This window comes from Pseudopipra pipra, chromosome 8 (genome assembly GCF_036250125.1).
Source record: "Pseudopipra pipra isolate bDixPip1 chromosome 8, bDixPip1.hap1, whole genome shotgun sequence".
NCBI lineage: Eukaryota > Metazoa > Chordata > Aves > Passeriformes > Pipridae > Pseudopipra > Pseudopipra pipra.
Window position 1 is genome coordinate 9,381,064 of NC_087556.1, and position 17,532 is coordinate 9,398,595.

The window sequence follows — 17,532 nt, forward strand, 5'->3', positions numbered from 1 at the left end:
TTCCATGTGGCAGTTGTGACCAGGTTAAGTCATTTCATTGTCGTGATCTCAGAAATCCAGCCTGTTAAAAAAATAAAACAAAAAAGCCCAGCATGAAACCCATCACATTGGTTATTTGAGGAACCTCATCCTTTGGCTACATGGGGTACTAGCTCTGGTCTCCAGCTGGGGGGACAATAGTGGGATCAAGACCAGACCTTTTGGTTTTGGCTCACTGTTCTGCTGCACTGGAACAGAAATCACAGCCAGCAGGCTGCAGGCTCAGTCTTCCAGGTCTGGGTCCCCCAGGACAAGAGGGAGACTGATGCAATGCTGGCCTGCAGCAGAGGGGCTGCCAAGCACCAGGTGTGTTTGCTCAGCCTGCAGAAGCCTGAGGAATGATGTTTGTTGTCTTCAGCTCCCCGATGGGTGTTCTAGAGAAGGTGGAGCTACAGTCTTCCCAGGAGTGCACATTGGAAGGATGGTAAATTAGTGGTTGCAAGTTACAGCAAGGTAATTTCTTACTGGATTAAAAAAAAAAATAATTAGAATGGTGAGGTACTGGGACACGTTGCTGTGGGAGGCTGCAGAACTGCCTCTCTTGGACACGGTCAAGATATTACTTGTCAAAGTCCTGAGCAACTTAACATTGAATTTGGCTTTGTGTTGGGCAGGAGGTTGGACTAAGAGATTTCTAGAGGTCTCTTCCAACCTGTGAGAGTTGATGGTTCTATCTGACAGCCATGTGAGTCTGTGGGGCTGACAATTCTTGTGAAGAAGTCACCTTGTTTTTCTGTGGAGCTCTCACAGGTTGTATTGGCACCTGATTCCTAATCCAGGTTAATAGGGTTAAAGCTGGTGAATGAGGGACTGGAGCAAAAATTGCCTGACCTTGTTTAATACCAGCCATGTTAGTTTATCTGGCTACAGTGGTTAAATTTTGATTTGTAGTGTGTATCAGGGGCTGTAAATGAAAACTGGAACTTCAGTGTAGAGCTGGCAGGACTCAGCTGATGGATGTGGGTCAGATTGGTGAACTTGTCTGGTAGGTCTTTCTTTAAAAGGAAACTTAACAATTTTTTTTATTCACTTCTACAATTAGTTACTTGTAACTAAGGTTACTAAGACAGCCTGCATTCTGGTTTTCTAAAGGTCTAGGCTGGAGGATGAAAAACTCTAGACTGTTTTTTCTGTTTATCCCTCATTTGTGGAAGTCTCCTATTCCCTGATGTAAGTCTGTCTTTATACAGAGAACTGAGCCAGGAGAGCTGCCAAATGGTTTAGTGCCACAGGCTATCTGAAAATCTCAATCTGAATATTTTGTCAGTGGGAGCTATTGAGTGGATGCCTGGCATTTTATTTTTTTATTTTTTATTTCAGTCTGACCACTTGGTTGTCTAAATAGATTTGGGCTCCTATTTTATTTTAAATTCTTAGCATTTGTATTAGCAAAAGTAATTGTACATAGTCTTGTGGTACAACAAATTTAAGGGTGTTTGTGACCTGGGAAAGATGACATAATGCGATGGATGTTAAATGTTGTTTGTTTCAAAGAGCATATTTGAAACAATGGAAAGACTTTAAAAAATGTTGAAGTTCTGAAGTGTTTCTTCTGTCAGTGTTAGATTTGGCAGTGCTTTGCAAACATGACACACAATTTGCCAGCAAAGGAGTAACTCTTAATGTACTTCTCATGAGTTCCCCTGATTTTTCTGCAAATGTTAAAATCCTACTGTAGGACCTAGAAGGGGGGAGATTATTTCAAAGTGAACTGTAAGTAGTTTTCTTCCTTCCTTTTGCAAGGAAGGATATGAAATGGCTACAGGTAGAACTGGTGGCCTGTAAGCAGTTATTTTCATATAATACAATTGTAAACCAACAGTAATTTTTTTCAGCATAAGTTATGCCTATCAGCTTTTCACACTCACGAAAGGACAATGGTATCATTTGTGTAGTAATATGTAATAATCTCTGACAGGTTTTGTATTGGTATTCTGGCTATCTGCAAGTCTTGTACAAGTAAATAATTGTTATTTTTCCTAATGGATTTTTCTTGGCTGTGTTATCAAATGTGAATGTTATCACTCAACTCCACAGAATCCTTTTTGTGTTAAATTTTTTCAATCAGAGTGTTAAATAAGCCATGTTGGAACTTGGTAGAGGAGGAGAAGCCTTAAGGCAGATTACTAAACTAGGGAAAATTCCCCAAATACTAAAGAATCTTTTCCCCCCGTTCTTTGTATTTTTTCAGGTGTCAACTGTGTGCTAGCATTAAGTAAGATCTCGTAGCCTGTCCACTTTTTTGCTGCTTCTTTCAGCGTTGGCTGTTTGAAAATGACAATTTCTATACTGCATATAAGTGGATGAAGGTAACTTCAAAGGACTGGTGCTAGCTTGCAAGTCATGTTTACTTGTGAGAAGGTGACTATAAAGTTAAGCCCCAAAACAGAACATTCACAGAACTGTAGAATAGTTTGTGTTGGAAGGGACCTCCAAAGCTCGTCTAGTCCATCCCGCTGCCATGAGCAGGGACATCAACTGGATCAGGCTGCTCAGAGCCCTGTCCAGCCTGTGCTGGAATGTTTCCAGGAGTGGAGCATCCACCACCTCTCTGGGCAAGTGTTTCACTACCCTCTGTAAAAAATTGTTCCTTGTATCTAGTCCAGATCTACCCCCTTTATTAGTTTACAGCCGTTCCCCCTTGCCCTGTCGCAGAGGCCCTGCAGAAACATTTGCCCACCTCGTGCATTCATAGCAGTTCTGCAGCTGTTGCTTCTTTTCTGAGTCCTGGTTTTTTCCCTCCAAAGGTCACTAGAAGGCGGAAATCTAAGCATTTAGTGTGTTTCTTGGCTTTTACTTTAAACTGCACATTTCATGTCTTCTTTTTGGTTACTGTTTTTAATTAGGATTTATTGCAACACCAACGAGGAGCAGGATGTATCTATGAACTGGAAAGCTTTCTCAAATATGGCTGTAGTTTATCAGATTTAAGAAAATATCAGGGAAATACGATGTGGTTTTATATTTAGTGTTTTTCTGCTGTTGTTGTGTTTTCTCTTGCATTAATTTGGGCTTTAAAAGGCCAGTCCATTTCCTTGGAATTTTGATCTTTCTTCCATGTCTTTTGGCTTTGTTTTTGTGTGTCATTTAAGTTGGATCAACTCGAATATCATTACTGTCAGAAAATAGCAGTGATCTTGCAGAGAATTAGCTAAAGAAAGAGTGAAAATTGTTCCTCCACTGATACATTCCTTGTAACAGCTGTGTTGGGAAATTTTCTCATATAAAAAGTGGCTTTTTTTATGTTTTTGGTAGCATCCAAGGAAGCCTTTTTAAGGAGGATGAAATAAAGATAGTCAGATAAATGTAATAAAGATAAGAGTAGATTATAGGCAACTTCCCATTATAATTGTAGTGTGGTGTTTCTTAGTACTGCAGTAGCTGAAATTTAGCAGTTCCTAGATTCTCCATAAACTTAGTTTTACTTGTTGACAGTGGCTTGGAAAGCTCTTTATCTGCTTTTCAGTGGTGCTGTATAATTGGTTCTTCACACAAGTATTTGTCCTAAAAACATAACATGAGAACAGTCTGAATTATTAAATGGGTTTTTCTGTTTGTTCGGGGTCATATCCTGCCATAGTTTTAAGAAAAAATAAGCTCTTATAGCTCATCAGAATACATTGAACTTCAGATCCAAAGTTAGAGCTCAAGCTCTGAAAACTTTTGCAGTTGACCAAAGAGTTTAAACATTTTAAAAGTCTAAAGTTATTATATTTTTAAATGTAGAAAATATTTTTAAAAATAATCCAGGCGCTGAAAAAAACAGTAAAACAGTAATGTACTGATACTGTGCAATAGTGGAAAAGTTGATTGTCATTACTTCATGTGCAGGAGACCATTTGCTTTTCTGAGTGCTGCTCTGTGGAGTCAGTGTGCCTGAAGCAGCATGGTGAGGCTGAGGAACTTAGGGATGAGTACTTTCCTTGCTGTGAGGGTAGGCTGAATTCTGGAGAGCTTCTATCTGGAGAGGAGCAGTAGCTAAAAAAAAAAGTTGGTCTCTCTCCACGTCTTTTCATTTTCCTAAACAATCTCCCTCCTCTTCATCCCGTTCAAAGTATAAATATTCTTATTTAATTTTTGCAAGACATCTTCCTATATACATTGCTGATAAACTTTGCTCTGTAATGGCCTTTGAAGCTGATGGAGGGTAAGTTCTTGTTTTTCCTGCTCTTCTTGATACACCTTTGAAAGTCTGATCTATCAGCTCGAACAGAAGGGTATTGCTTCATCCTGCTGCTGTTCTCACTGTATTTGGTGTAACATAGTCTGCATCTTTAAGAGCATCTTGATCATGCAGTTTTCAAATTATCAAATGCTGGTTTTGTGTGTTGTTTTGTTGTTTTGGTTTTTTTAATGTCCTCCCCTCCTGGCGGCAGATACAGAGTTCTGAAGCTGCTTTTGAATTTGTCAGTTCTGGGATCAAGTTAGAAGTAGTGTGATAAGAATTCCATATCCAAACTGCTGCTGTTTTTCAGTATCTGAGAATGTTGCTCTTGAGATAGCTTAAAATATTTTGCAACTTTTAACAAAGAGGAACTATGAACAGCTCTCAGCTTATTGAACAGAAGAAAACACCCACCCCCCCTACAGCCACTTCTGCCAAACCAGTGTGCTGGACTCTGTGCATAGAACTGATGCTGTCACTGTACAAATTGCAAAACATCAGAGGTTGTTGACAAAGAGATAAGCCTTACTCTGAGTGAGTCTCTATACAAGAAAAGCCCAGAAGCTCTTCATTCATCAGGAGAATTCTTGAATGCTTGAATTTTAAACCTTTCTGAGCTGTATTTTGAAGAGTATCAGAGGGTTGCCCCCTCTCCCTCCCAAGTGAGCTCAGGAAACACAAAATAGCCCAAGGCCATTTTGCAAGCCTTGGCAAGAGTGAGCAGTCCTGTCCAAGGACACTATTAGGAGTTTTTGTTTGGGGCCATACATATCTGTGTGCCCTGTCATCCTTGTTTCCTCCCTATGTTCCACACTCCCTTCTCTGGTTTTAGGAAAGACCAAGGCCCATCCAGTCTGATCTGCGTGGGGTTTTGGCAGTTTGACAATCTAAAACTCACTTGATCAAGTCACTGATTTATCATGTAACATTCAGGTTTACTAGAGACAGACATCCTGTATTTTAAAAGAACTTCAGAATTTCTGTGTCTCACCTGATTTCCAGACATATATGCACCAGCAAAATATATTACAGCATCTTGAGCTTGCCCTTTCCTGTGTTTCCTGTAACTCCAAACTTTTTTTTTTGTTGTTGTTCTTACCCCAGATATTCTTTCTAAATAAGGATGAGTTAGGTTATGGAGATGCTTGTATTACACTAATGGCAGGCATCTGCTCTAGTGACTGCCAGAATATGATTGCTTGCTGCTTTGATCAAGATTTAGTTGCATGGCTTAGATCTTTCAAGTTCTGTTTTCTTTTTAAATATAAAGAACTGTAAGCTTGTTATTGAGTTGTTGTGTGGTTCTGTTTAAATGTACTCAAATATTTGTTCTATTTTAGTTTTGAGAATATACTAATGTTAGAAGGAATGTGCAAGCATACTGCTTTTATTCAGCAGAACTTCTCTTTAAACATACTCATTTATTTCTGCTCACTTTAGTAACTCTTTATTGTTTTATCTTTTGACTCTTCTAGAAGACAGCAGAACCAAGTCAGACTTTCCAGACTTCCTTGTGTGCTTGAAAGCTGTTTCCTGACTTGCTGTCACATATACTTGCATAAATCACTTGCATTAAATGCAAGGGCATACCTGGGGTATATATTTTCTTTTGCAAAATCTTCCACTGTTAATGCAGTCTCCAGAAAGTAACCCATTTTTGACCCTGGGCTGAGTTAGTGGGGCTGATGGTTAGGAAAGCTGTGTACTTCAGTGGGGCAGTGTGAGAGAGACTCCTGTTAACAGGGCCTGCTGCTGCATGGCTATGGAATTCTGTGCCAATTTAAGTCATTTTCAAAGCTGCTTATAAAGAGGTGGAAGGTCGTTTCATCCTTCCAAACATTCTGTGGTTTATAAGGAAGGGATGTTCTTTTTTACAAATTAGGAATATTGAACCTGTTCCTCCTTGACTTTGTAAGACATGTAATCTTAATAAATTTTAGATCCACAGCCCGTACCTTTTTCCTGTAATTGTTTGTTTCAACAATTGCATTTTAGATTTGAAGAAGCACAAATTGCCATGATAGTGTGTATGTATCTCTTCTTTTTACAGTCTTGTTTCATTATATAGTACACATATGGGAATTTTAATTTGTGTACCTTGCTGTAAAAAGAAAAGAGGCAAAATGAAATAACCAATCCATCCCTTATAAAACACTTCAGGAAAATATGACTTTTTTCTGTTGTTTACTTTCAATTTGCTCTTGGGCAGCCTTTCAGCTTTCTTTACCTGAATAAGGAAGCTGCTGTCCTGAACTGGGATTCTTTTCTCTTTTCAGTGAGTAATCTTGGAAACTATCCAGTGTTGAAATCCATCAGCTCTTGCAAGTGTCTTGTATTCTTCTCAGACAGGGAACGCTGAAGTTCCAGTAAGTCATTAGTGGGCTGAAATTTGTTTCTTCAAGGAGTAAGGAAATACAATGGCTTTCTGGTTCAGTGGAAATTGTTACGTTGAAAAGGCCCATCTGAAGACTGACACTTCATTTGCATTGTTGTTGTCTATTTAAAGTATGAAAATATTCCAGGGAGTGCTCCTGGTAGTGAAGTTTATAAGTCATATACAAGTTTCACTTGAGCTCGTACCTCGATGTGTCTGAAATCCATTTGAGGAAGAGATGGATGGATGTGAGATACCTGAAGTGTTACATCATCTGAGGTTTACATGGAGCTTTAGCATAGCCCATAAAGAAGCTACCAGTGTTAAACATTTTGCTGGTTCTTTTATTTATCTCTTGACCCTGGTAGTTTCTGGATGGTTTAATAGAATCCAGTTGATTCTCAGTGTAGAGAAGAACAGAGGTTACCTCCATATTCAAACTTCTTTTTTTCATTTTTTCTTGGCTAAAATAAGAATTTTATTCACTTATTTGAGTAGGAAATGGAATAGATAAGGGAACATATAAAAATGCTCTGTTTTCCTTTCTATCAGAAAAAAAAATGGAGCCGCAATTACTTAGGGTAATTAATAATTTAAAGAGTATCTGTAAAACTTGTTTTAGCTTTTTGTTGAAAGATATACGTTACATGGTGTAATAATTTATACATCTGAAATAGCTCTACTTTCATCTTGTTTCAAAGGTCTTTTTTTAAAAGTTTAATTATTATTAATGAGCCATAAATGGGAGAGTTATTGAAAGATAAAAGGTCTTCATGTGATGGTCCTTGCTCTGTGCAATGGAACTTTGTCTCCACAGATTTCACAGTGGTTCTGTGTATGGGCAGCTCTGCTTGGTTGGGCTGAGCAGTGTGTATGCTGTTTTCAGGTTTGAGGAACTCTGCTTGTGATTGTTCTCTGTTCATGGACTTCAGGGCAAAAGGAAACCAACATAAATTCCTAGTCCAGTGTGCTATAAATACACTTAACTGTGCCTTTAGAAATCTTCTCAGGATGGAGAATCCACTGCATCATGGCTGAATCAGCTTATAATTGATAACTCTTTCAAGTGTATTTCCTGTTTGAATTTAGATGAGATTCAAATGTCAGCTGCTGGCTCTTGTGCCTTCAGTAAATAGAAAAAGCTGCTACAGTCAGAGGGTTTGGGGTTTTGTGGGTCTGTTTTTGTTCTTTTTTTTGTTAGAAGTCACGTTAAAGCAACAATGTCAAGTATCTTAGGTTTCCTGCAGCAGTGCAAGCTTTCCAGAACTAAAATAAACATGAATTTTTCAAAAACATTATTGACCAATAAGTATCACAAATGCTCACTCATATTTCTCTGGTGGTGTCTCTCAGTGTTGATGGAAAAGCTTTTATTTTATTTTTCATGCCGCTCTGGAACACAGACAGTGAAGTCTAACTTACTTTCTCTAACTCCCAAGAGAATTTCTCATTTGGAGTGTATTTTGCTATAAGGCAGATATTAAAACTGTGGTCATATTTCAGGAGTCTTAACCCAACCCCAAGTGGACTTAATTGGCTAAAACCCAAATTTTGCCTCTTTTCTCTCTTTTGCCCTTTCTTCTTGTGAGCTTTGTGCTCATCTCTGCAAAGTGACACATCTTTAGCAAGTGCAGCAGAGAACGATCGCTTGTACTCATCAGGTCATCTTGGGAACACCATGTTCATCCACAACTTGTAGGATGATGCCTTAACTTCTAGGTGAATGCATTACAATGTGTCTGAAGGAAAGCAGCTGTCAGTTAGCATGCCTCAGTGTTGCCAGAGGTGTGTGCAGAATACCAGGTATGGCTGAGTTCTCACAGCTTAAGCAGATGGGTGGGAGCACACCTTTGGTGCCTGGAGAGTTTTGTTGACAGAAACCTCTCCCTGGTTGAAGAAGCCATGGATTTTATTTAGCCATTCTTTTTAAAGTCCTTTTGTGTTCAGGATACAGCCCAAGTTTTTCAGTATTTGTTCCCAGAAGGTGGTGTTGGTATATGAAATGAACCTGTTCCCAGGCAGTTAACCAGAAGAGATCTGCATTGTTCTCTGCAAGTGGCCTGTCACCACTTTTTACCACAATGGTTTTTTATTATGCCTTTGCTAGGGAGAAAAAAAAAAAGACAGCTTAGTTTTGTTTCAAATCCTTGGTAAGGCCTCCAGTACTCCTGTCCATTTGGAAAAGGGAATTTAAGATGATCTGAACTGGAATTCTTTACCTTTACTTCTGAATATATAAATTGGTAGGAAATGCAAGAGGGCAGATTAGATAAGTGTACAGCATGTTCAAGAACTTGGTGTTGAGTTTTTCTGCCCTATGTTCTCCTGTGCCCTTCAGGTCTATTCTGGATGTAGCATTGCATAAATCTGTCATTAGAAATCTTAGTTCAAGTTGAAAGGGTCCGTGATTTGGTGGCTGTATCACATTCTAGCATTCTAAATGAATAATTGTTAGACTTGTAGCTGAAATGGCTGAGGATTTTTGAGCACCCAAGTCTCTACACTGAATTACCCATGTGTATTGCTTGCCATGTGATGCAGCATTGCCTTACTGCAACCTGTTCACCTTGACTGGGGCAGATTTTGAGGACATGGTGGCCTGAGTTTAGGCTGGCAAAGCAAGTTCTGTATCATCATGCAAGTGTAAGGGTGTAAATTCTTTTTATGGTCATGTCTTCTAAAATCTGATGAGTAAAGGATACTTTAGTAATATGCACTGTGTTTTATTACTTGAGACTTTTCTTCTAACTGTGCATCAGGCACAGCATTGCTGGCTGGTCAAGGGAGGTGATTGTCCCTCTCTGTTCTGTGCTGCCGTGGCCTCACCTTGAATATCACGTGCAGAGTTTTGGGCACCTCAATACAAGAAGGATATAAAGCCATTAGAGAGCATCCAAAGGAGGACAAGGAAGGTGAAGAGCCTTGAGGGGAAGCCATATGAGGAACAGCTGAGGGCACTTGGTCTGTTCAGCTGGAGAAGAGGAGCCTGAGGGGAGACCTCATTGGAGGCACAACTTGTGAGGGGAAGAGGAGGGGCAGGCACTGCTCCTCCCTCTGTGGTGACCAGTGACAGAAACCGAGGGAACAGCCTGAAGCTGTGTGAGGGGAGGTTTAGGTTGAATGTTGGGAAAAGGTTCTTCACCCAGAGGGTGGTTGGGCACTGAACAGGCTCCCCAGGGCAGTGGTCACAGCACCAAGCCTGACAGAGTTCCAGGAGCATTTGGACAATGCTCTCGGGCACATGGTGTGACTCTTGGAGATGGTCCTGTGCAGGGCCAGGAGTTGGACTTCAGTGATCCTTATGGGTCCTGTCCATCTCAGGATATTCCATGATTCTAAATTCCCTAATTAATTTGGCTTTTTCCTCTGAAATAACAACGTTTGAAGAAATTTCAGGGACCAAGTCTGCAGGAATAAGTCCCTAGTACAAACATCTCAGTAAAAGAGTTCTGATTCCGTAATTATAGCTTTCTGATGTGTAACCACTTTTGCCAAAAAAAAAAAAAAAAAAAAAGATGACTTGTGTTTTCTGGGCATAGTATTTAGTTGTCTGAATATCAAGTTTGTCTTACTGTATCAGGAAAAGTACTACCCTGTAAACAGATGAAGGAAAGTTCACTCTGCTTGAGATGAGATACAATCAAGTGCTGCCAAGGTAATTTCGTATGGTTTTATGGATTATAAAGTACTCTTTATATATAGAAAGGTAGGGGGGGTCGTACAATTGAATTACAAAAAATGGTAAAACATTTAGTTCTGTGTCTTCTCTGCCAAAGACTTCCAGTTGTCTCTGTAACTTCAGTTAATTGGGGAAGACCAGAACATCCCCGTAAATAACCATGCAGAACATTGACTGTCTGAAGTTTTATCCAAGAGGATCTATGAAAATACCTAAATCTTAGATAGTATACTTGGAGTAGATGAATTCTGAAGTTGTCTAGAATACTTTGAAATATTTTTGTATGCCTTTCTTTCTGGTTTGCTGCGTAGTATTATATAGTTAGTGACTTTAAAAAAAAGCAGGAGACTGGATGTAATGTGGATCTCCAAAGGATGCACAGGTATTGTGCACCATTCTAAACCTCCCCATCTGCTTCCTATTTGAGCATCCTCATAATCAGTTTTTCCCAAAGCAATATAAGTCACAACTAGTCTGAAGGAAAACACTTTGCAGTACATATTAATAAAATTCTAGTGTTGATTAAAGAATGATTAATCAGTTAGAGAAAATAAAGCATGCATTATCCTTTTTATCAGTAAGGACTACATCAATAGGAGCCTAAATTTAGGGTTTAGTGTGTAAGTACAAATGCTCTTCTCTGTATTCTTCATATGATACACATTGCACAGATTTCATCTCAATGTACTTCCCTTGCTTTTGTAGCCACTGCCGATTTTAAAATTTGATGATAGTTGACTGATTCTTTCCTTTTACTTTACAATGGTGGAAACAAATGCAAATTTTAAGGTTTATATGTTTCAACAGAACTTCAACGGATTTTATTGGGTGAGGCAAGTATTCTGTGCTTTTGTACTTCTATGCCAATAGGATTTTGGTTCCAGTATAGGCCATTTAATAGAATATGTACGTTTTTATGACTCCAGGAGGGAAAAAAGTTCAACTTCACATCTGTGCCAGCTGCTAAGTTCTGGACCTAAAGGCTTCCATACTCTTTTTGAATAGTTCTCATTGCTGACAACTAAAATGCTTGATGGCTGGCCTTCAACTCTGTTCTGTCTGTCAAACTCAACAGGGGAAGGCATTCACACTTTCAGTGTTCTGTTGTGAAAGACCAAAATATGACAGAGCCATAGGTGTTTGTTTTGCTTGTAGTGAGAAACACTTTTGAGCTAATACAGTGGGTTTATCATTTTTTAGAAGAACATTAATTATAAGGACTTGTAGTGCTTAAAGTCTCTTTGAACTGCCAAAATGTCTAGATAAGTTTGTATTCTCGTATCTGAAAGAAAAAGTATTTTAGCTCCAACACATGTTGTGTTGGTTCCCCCAGGAGTGTTATTTTACTCTCTTGAATGTTAGAGTGTAGTCCATGTACTTTTCTGTAGGAAAACTTCTGTACTTGATAGGTCTGCTTATGGTGAAGGCCTTTAACAATTTGGTGATGGGGGGGGGGTCTGAGGTGTCTCCTGATTTCCTTAAAGTATCTGTCATGCCTCCATGTGTTCAGAGCTGTTGAGATGATGGCTCTAACTTAGTGGTTTTGCTGAAGGCTGTGATCTTCTTGGAAAGTTTTCTCATTCCCCTTTATGTGTTCCTGTGACCTGTGTTCCCTGTCAGAAGTTAGCAACCCTGCAACCTGTGTTTGAGATTCTGCTTGGCTGGGTGTGTTTGGTTTGCACAGCAAGGTTTTGGTAGCAGGGGGAGAAGGGGGAGCTACATGGGGGAACTCTTTCATGTGGGAGGAATCCCATGCTGGAACAGGGGAAGAGTGAGGAGTCTTCCCCCTGAGGAGAAAGGACTGGCAGAGACAAGGTGTGTGAACTGACTGCAGTCCCCATTCGCTGTTCCCCTGTGCCACTCGCAGGGAGAAGAGGAGGTAAAAGAGGTTGGGAGTAAAGTTGAGCCCAAAAAGGGACGGGGGAATGAAGCGAAGTGAAGCTGTGTTCAAGATTTAGTTTTATTTCTCATTATCCTACTCCAATTTCATTGGTAATATATTAAACTAATTTTCCCAAATTGAGTCTGTTTTGCCTGTGACATTAATCAGTGAGTGATCTCTCCCTGTTCTTATCTCAACCCATGAACCTTTTGTTGTATATCCTCTCCCTGTTTAGCTGAGGAGGGCAGTGACAGAGCAGATTTGGTGGGCACCTGGCATCCAGCCTGGGTCAACCCACCACACTATTAAAAAATTTTCAAATTTTTAATTTAACATTTAAATTTAGAAAGGAAAGAAAATAAATATTAATTCTACACACACAGAGACAATGTGATAGAACATTAGTGTAGTTTGGAAATTGTTTGCCCTGTAGTATTTTGATAGTGCACAAGACCATGAGATTTTAAAGTTGTAGCAGAAATGTTTTTTCTTTTTAACTCAAAGGGTTCCTGAAAGTGTTTCTCACTATTTGAATTACTCTGTAAAAAAGACAAATTGGAGAAATACTTGACCTTTTGCAGGAATCATAGGGGGAGGGAGAAGAGGATCACCTATCAGAATGTGGTCTAATATGTCCCCTGGGACAGGCAGAAGCTAAATTTCATTGGCTCGTTTGTCACAGAGAAATTGCAGTCTGGGCAGCATTCCCAGGATCAGGCTGATGATAAGAGTGCGCGCCTCGGAGTCTGTGTGCCAAGGGATCACATTTTGTTGTTGCTTCCATCCGCGCGAGGCAGCCTATTAGCCAGGTGGCAAGTGCGGCCCAGCCAGGGTCTGGAGCACGCTGGGAAAGGTGACTGTGGAATTTGCCTGATGGCTGAACAGCACAGAGCCGAGTTTTGGGGGGTTTGATAAATTTTTGTGACTCGGGAAGGCTTATGAAGTCAGTTGTATCCCAAGTAGCCTTATGCTTCCAGGGACGTCAAGTGCATCAGGAGACTGTTAATTGTATCCCAGGAGGAAGCTGAGATTGTGGTTGGAGGAGCTTTGGAATGGGTACCTCCAAAGCTGAGGTGAACAGTTGAATTTTACATCTGTCTTGAAATGCAAAGGTATTTTTTAGATAAATGGTTTTGGATTCTTTGAGAGCTGTGGGATATGATGAAAGGAGTTGCACAGTGAAGGCTTTAGCCCAGTTGTTATTTGACAAACCTTGACAAGTCAGATTCTGACTCCACCTCTCTGCACTGAATGAACTGGTGGCTTTGATTCGTCACCATCTGCAGGCCGATGGCTTTCCTTCTGAGGGTGACCTGCTATGCAACTGCTTTTCTTACAACAGCAAGCTGTTGTCAGATTCCTTTTTGCTCCAAAGTTTGGAGAGTGAGCTGATTTTTCAGCTTCTACTGGCTCACTGGATGAAGAACATTTAAGATGACTGGGAGGAATCCTGTGGCTTCAGGGGGAGTGCAGAGCCTGCTCTCACAGCACAGCAGGCTGTGGAGTCCTGAGGGTGACTCCAGATGATGCAATTACACATGCCAAAATAAAATACTCAAGATACCCTTTAAGAAATCAGGAGGCTTAGACTCTTTCTACTATAGGAAATTACATCTGCCAGGGCAAAGTAAAAGCCTGGTGGAATTTTCTGGCCCTGCTGCCGAGGCTTATGCCTGGATTCTCATGGCCCTGATAATGAATTCCTTGTGTCACTAGATGCTGTGGAGAGTATGGGACACTGTGAGTTATGCAGACTTGTGTCATTCTAGAAAATGCATTCTGTTTGTCTGGTACTGCACAGTCCCACCTTACTCAGGAATTTATTTGTGCTCTAATACTTCTAGATATGCCTTGGGGCAATGATTTTTCAGGAGCTTGATTGTGTAGAACATTTTGTCTTATATGGCAGCAGGAAACTGAAGATGATGAAAGCAAAAATGTGCAACAAAGGCAGGGAGAGTGCTTAGTTGTGAAACAGGTCCTTCAGATACCACCTGTTCAGGGTGTGTGCTCAGAAGGGAAAGCTCTGGTTGTTCTAGAGTGCAGATTGTCCCCTCCTGTGTAAAGGGGCCAAATGATGTGAAGAATCCTCTGATACCTCTTGAGCAGACAAATTGTTTAAGAACCTGGAAAAGCAGCTGTCTCTGTTCTGCAAAAAAATTATGTCACTATGTGAGGCCTCGTCCTTTTATTTAACTTTAGCTAGTAATGTTCATGAAATAGAAATCTAGTGTCAGTAAGTGGAAAGTTGTATGGCTCTGATAGAGAAGAATTTTTTTCTCTAAAAAGAGAGTGACCTGACTTAAAGAAAAGCAGTTGTAGATTTTTAGTTTTTTGGGTTTTTTTTTAAATTATATGGATTCATCGTATTTTTCTGTCAGACTGGAAATGAAAGGTTAATCAAGAGTTTTTGCCATTAGTGGCAGCAGCACTCATTCATTATTCTACCTGCCTACACAACCGACAGCCAGGTTAGATCACTACTGAAATGATGTTTAAGTCTGTACTATTTCTATGTGATGTCTTGTTTCCTTCAAACTATTCCAAGATAGTATTTCTGAAGTTCTGTAAACTTCCTCACGAATTAGTAAAAATTCTTTTTGCCATCAAGGATCCAAGAACAACCTGGGAGTGCTGGAAGGATCAGTGGTCTGCTGAACTAATCTTAGAGTTTTGACTAGATATATAGGAAGGCCAAACCACTGTAATATTGATGTGAAGAATTATATGGCATGCAGTGCTTGAATGTTATATAATTCTTTGCATTTTTAATACCTTGCAAGAATAACTTAATGATTGTTTATTAAAACTCAAGGGAATGCAGGCATAAAATTAATTTTAAAAGTTAGCTTTCACGTAGGTGTGTTTTTACTTAAGTGATTTTGAACAATTTTGTTGCTTCAAAGATTGGATAAATGTTCCTTAACCATATCTCATGCTCTTATTTCCCCTCTTGCTACCTGCAAAACATGGTGTCCAGAGACTGGAAAGTGATGTGCTTCTTCAGCCAGTTCATTTTATTTCACTGGGTTTGGAAGGGGTCTGTTCAATGGGATGTTCTTGCTCATATACCTTCTGTTCCACAGCCAAACCCACCCAGCCCCAAATTGGCTTGGGTGGTGTGACATTTGCTTTTCCCGGTGTGCTGTGGGGGTTTTTCTCGCATGCAAATTTGTTGAAGAGGGTTTCCTTAATGAATTCCTATCTTTGGATATGATCTTTGAAGTAGGATTTGGAAATTTGATTATGGCTGCTTTCCCTTTACAAAATTCACATTTCACAGCTGTAATAGTCCTGTAAAAGCAATATACTCACAGTTTTTCAAACTCTCTCTGGGTTACAGCAGCTCTGGCTATGTTCTCCAGTAGCATTCATGAGGCTGTTAACTGTTAACTGAAGCATCTTCCAGCCTGCCGTATGGGTCTGCAGTGTATTTTCATTGTGCATAGATTTCTAACAAAAAGCCTATTGTTTAGGAATATAGTTTACCTGAAAAGGAGTAACTTTGCTTCTGAAACTTCTCCCATCTCTGGTTAACAGAGCCCTCAGCTGCCTCGAACTCTGACACTGCACACAGAGACATGTTGAGAGCACCACGTGCTTTTCTCCTTTTCCCCTTTGCTCCCACCCCAAGTCTCAGATGCTGAAGGTTATTGCCCCTGGGTTGTTTTTTTTTTATTTAACTGTTTGTCTCATATCACCCTAGGCCATGTCTGTGCCATGATCTGACCTTACAGAACCTTTAAAACAAGTTCTGTTTCATAAATTGAAGTAAAGATATGATTAGCTGAACAGCTACCCTGCAGAAGTGACATGCTGATGGCTGGAGGAAGTGAAAGAGCAGGAAAGAAGTAACTGGAAGCTGGAGTGAATGGTCAAGTATTTAATCCGTGATCTGTGCAGATGAGTCCTTGTGTGATCAGATACTTAATTGCTGTTGAATCACTTTAACTGTTGTGTTACTTTGATTAAGTTACTTTCCAAACTTATGTTCCTTCAATACATGCTGTATTTGACAGGTAGCACGGTCCTTGGTGAGAAAGAGATAATTTAAGATGAATAAAGTCATTCAACTGAAAACTGGTGAGGCAGTTGGGACAAAGTGGGAATGAATCAGAGGAACAGCAAGTCAAGTGCCTGGAAAGTTTTTGGCATCAAAAGAAGAGACAGGTGAAGGAATGAGTTGAATGTGGCTCTGGAACTGAAGAAACTGGAACTACTGAGAAGGGAAGTAGTAACTAGAGATAAGTGGCAAGACAAGAAAAAAGGAACCCACAGCCTGAGTAGAGTTTTCTCTTCAAAGTGAGTCAGTCTGACTGGAGCTTTGCCATTGCAAGTCCCTGCTGTCTGTCTGTCTGTCCTACTTAGAGCTGTTGGTTCCTGCACTGTGCTAGCAGGGTGACCATCTGTACCCCTCCAACCCCCTCCCTCCTGAATGAGGTTTAAATGAACCCGATTTAGGTATTCTGGCAGTTCTCTGGGACTGCCAGTGGCATGAAATCTACATTTTTGAGCTAGCTAGGTAGCTACTGTATTCATATAATTCACATTTTTTTTTTCCCAGATTGAGTGCTGATATTTTTCAGTTAATAGTATATGAGGATCTCAGACTTAATCTTAGCACTGAAAAAAATTTGTGGATAAATTTGTGGATTTAATATGTTATTAGTGACAAGCACTGTGAGGCTTTACTTTCGAGTTTGTGCCACTTACAGTTGTTGTAGTATATGAAGTTCTGATAAAGTTAGAGTTGTGCAAATAATTAATTCACTTGTTTTATTTTGTTCTTGATAGCACTCGTCTGGAAAATGCCATAGAGAATGGCATTAAACATTTTGAAAATTATACATTAATAATTAAGCAGTTTGGATAACCGTATAAAAATAATTATTTAAGTAAATTGATTTTTATAAAATTAAGTATGTTCTCAAATAGCATTTCATGCTGATGAAGAAGTGGAAGAAATAGTAACACAGTGAAGTCTCTCACATAATTTAATAAGTATCATTAACTCTTGTCCTGTTTCTGACAGAGGTTTTGTAGTTTCCCTTTTAAAAAAGGGAGAGATGAGTTTGGAACTGACACACAAATTCTGTAAGTCATAAAAGAGTCTGTGTCCACATTACCAAGCAGTGAGGTGTAATAGGATCAGATCTGTCAGGTGCTGAGAACCTGGCATCCACACTCTACAGGTGGTGAGAGTTTCATTTCAGGCTGGTCCTGGTCCGATTCTGTGGCTGAATTCCTGGTGGTGGTTGGAGCATGTACAATGTACACCTGAAGCTCATTCTGTGATCTGATTTTATTCAACAGAAATCTGGTTAATTTACTTGATGGCTGCTTTGCAATGTAAAGCAAAGCAAGGAAAGTAGGGCTGCTTGGGAGATGGACTT

The 17,532-nt window shown here is 39.8% G+C and overlaps 1 protein-coding gene across 2 annotated transcripts in view; it reads left to right on the forward strand.

The window, feature by feature from the left end:
• Nucleotides 1–17,532, forward strand: part of BMPR1A (bone morphogenetic protein receptor type 1A) — a 79,441-nt gene that overhangs the window by 18,152 nt on the left and 43,757 nt on the right. The window contains exon 1 of one of the 2 annotated variants that reach the window (XM_064662465.1): nt 16,143–16,441. The exons of the other annotated variant lie outside the window; for it this stretch is intronic. The gene's annotated coding sequence lies outside the window, so the exon portion shown is untranslated. Of the gene's footprint in view, nt 1–16,142; nt 16,442–17,532 lie in introns of those variants that run through there. 2 annotated transcript variants of the gene reach the window in all.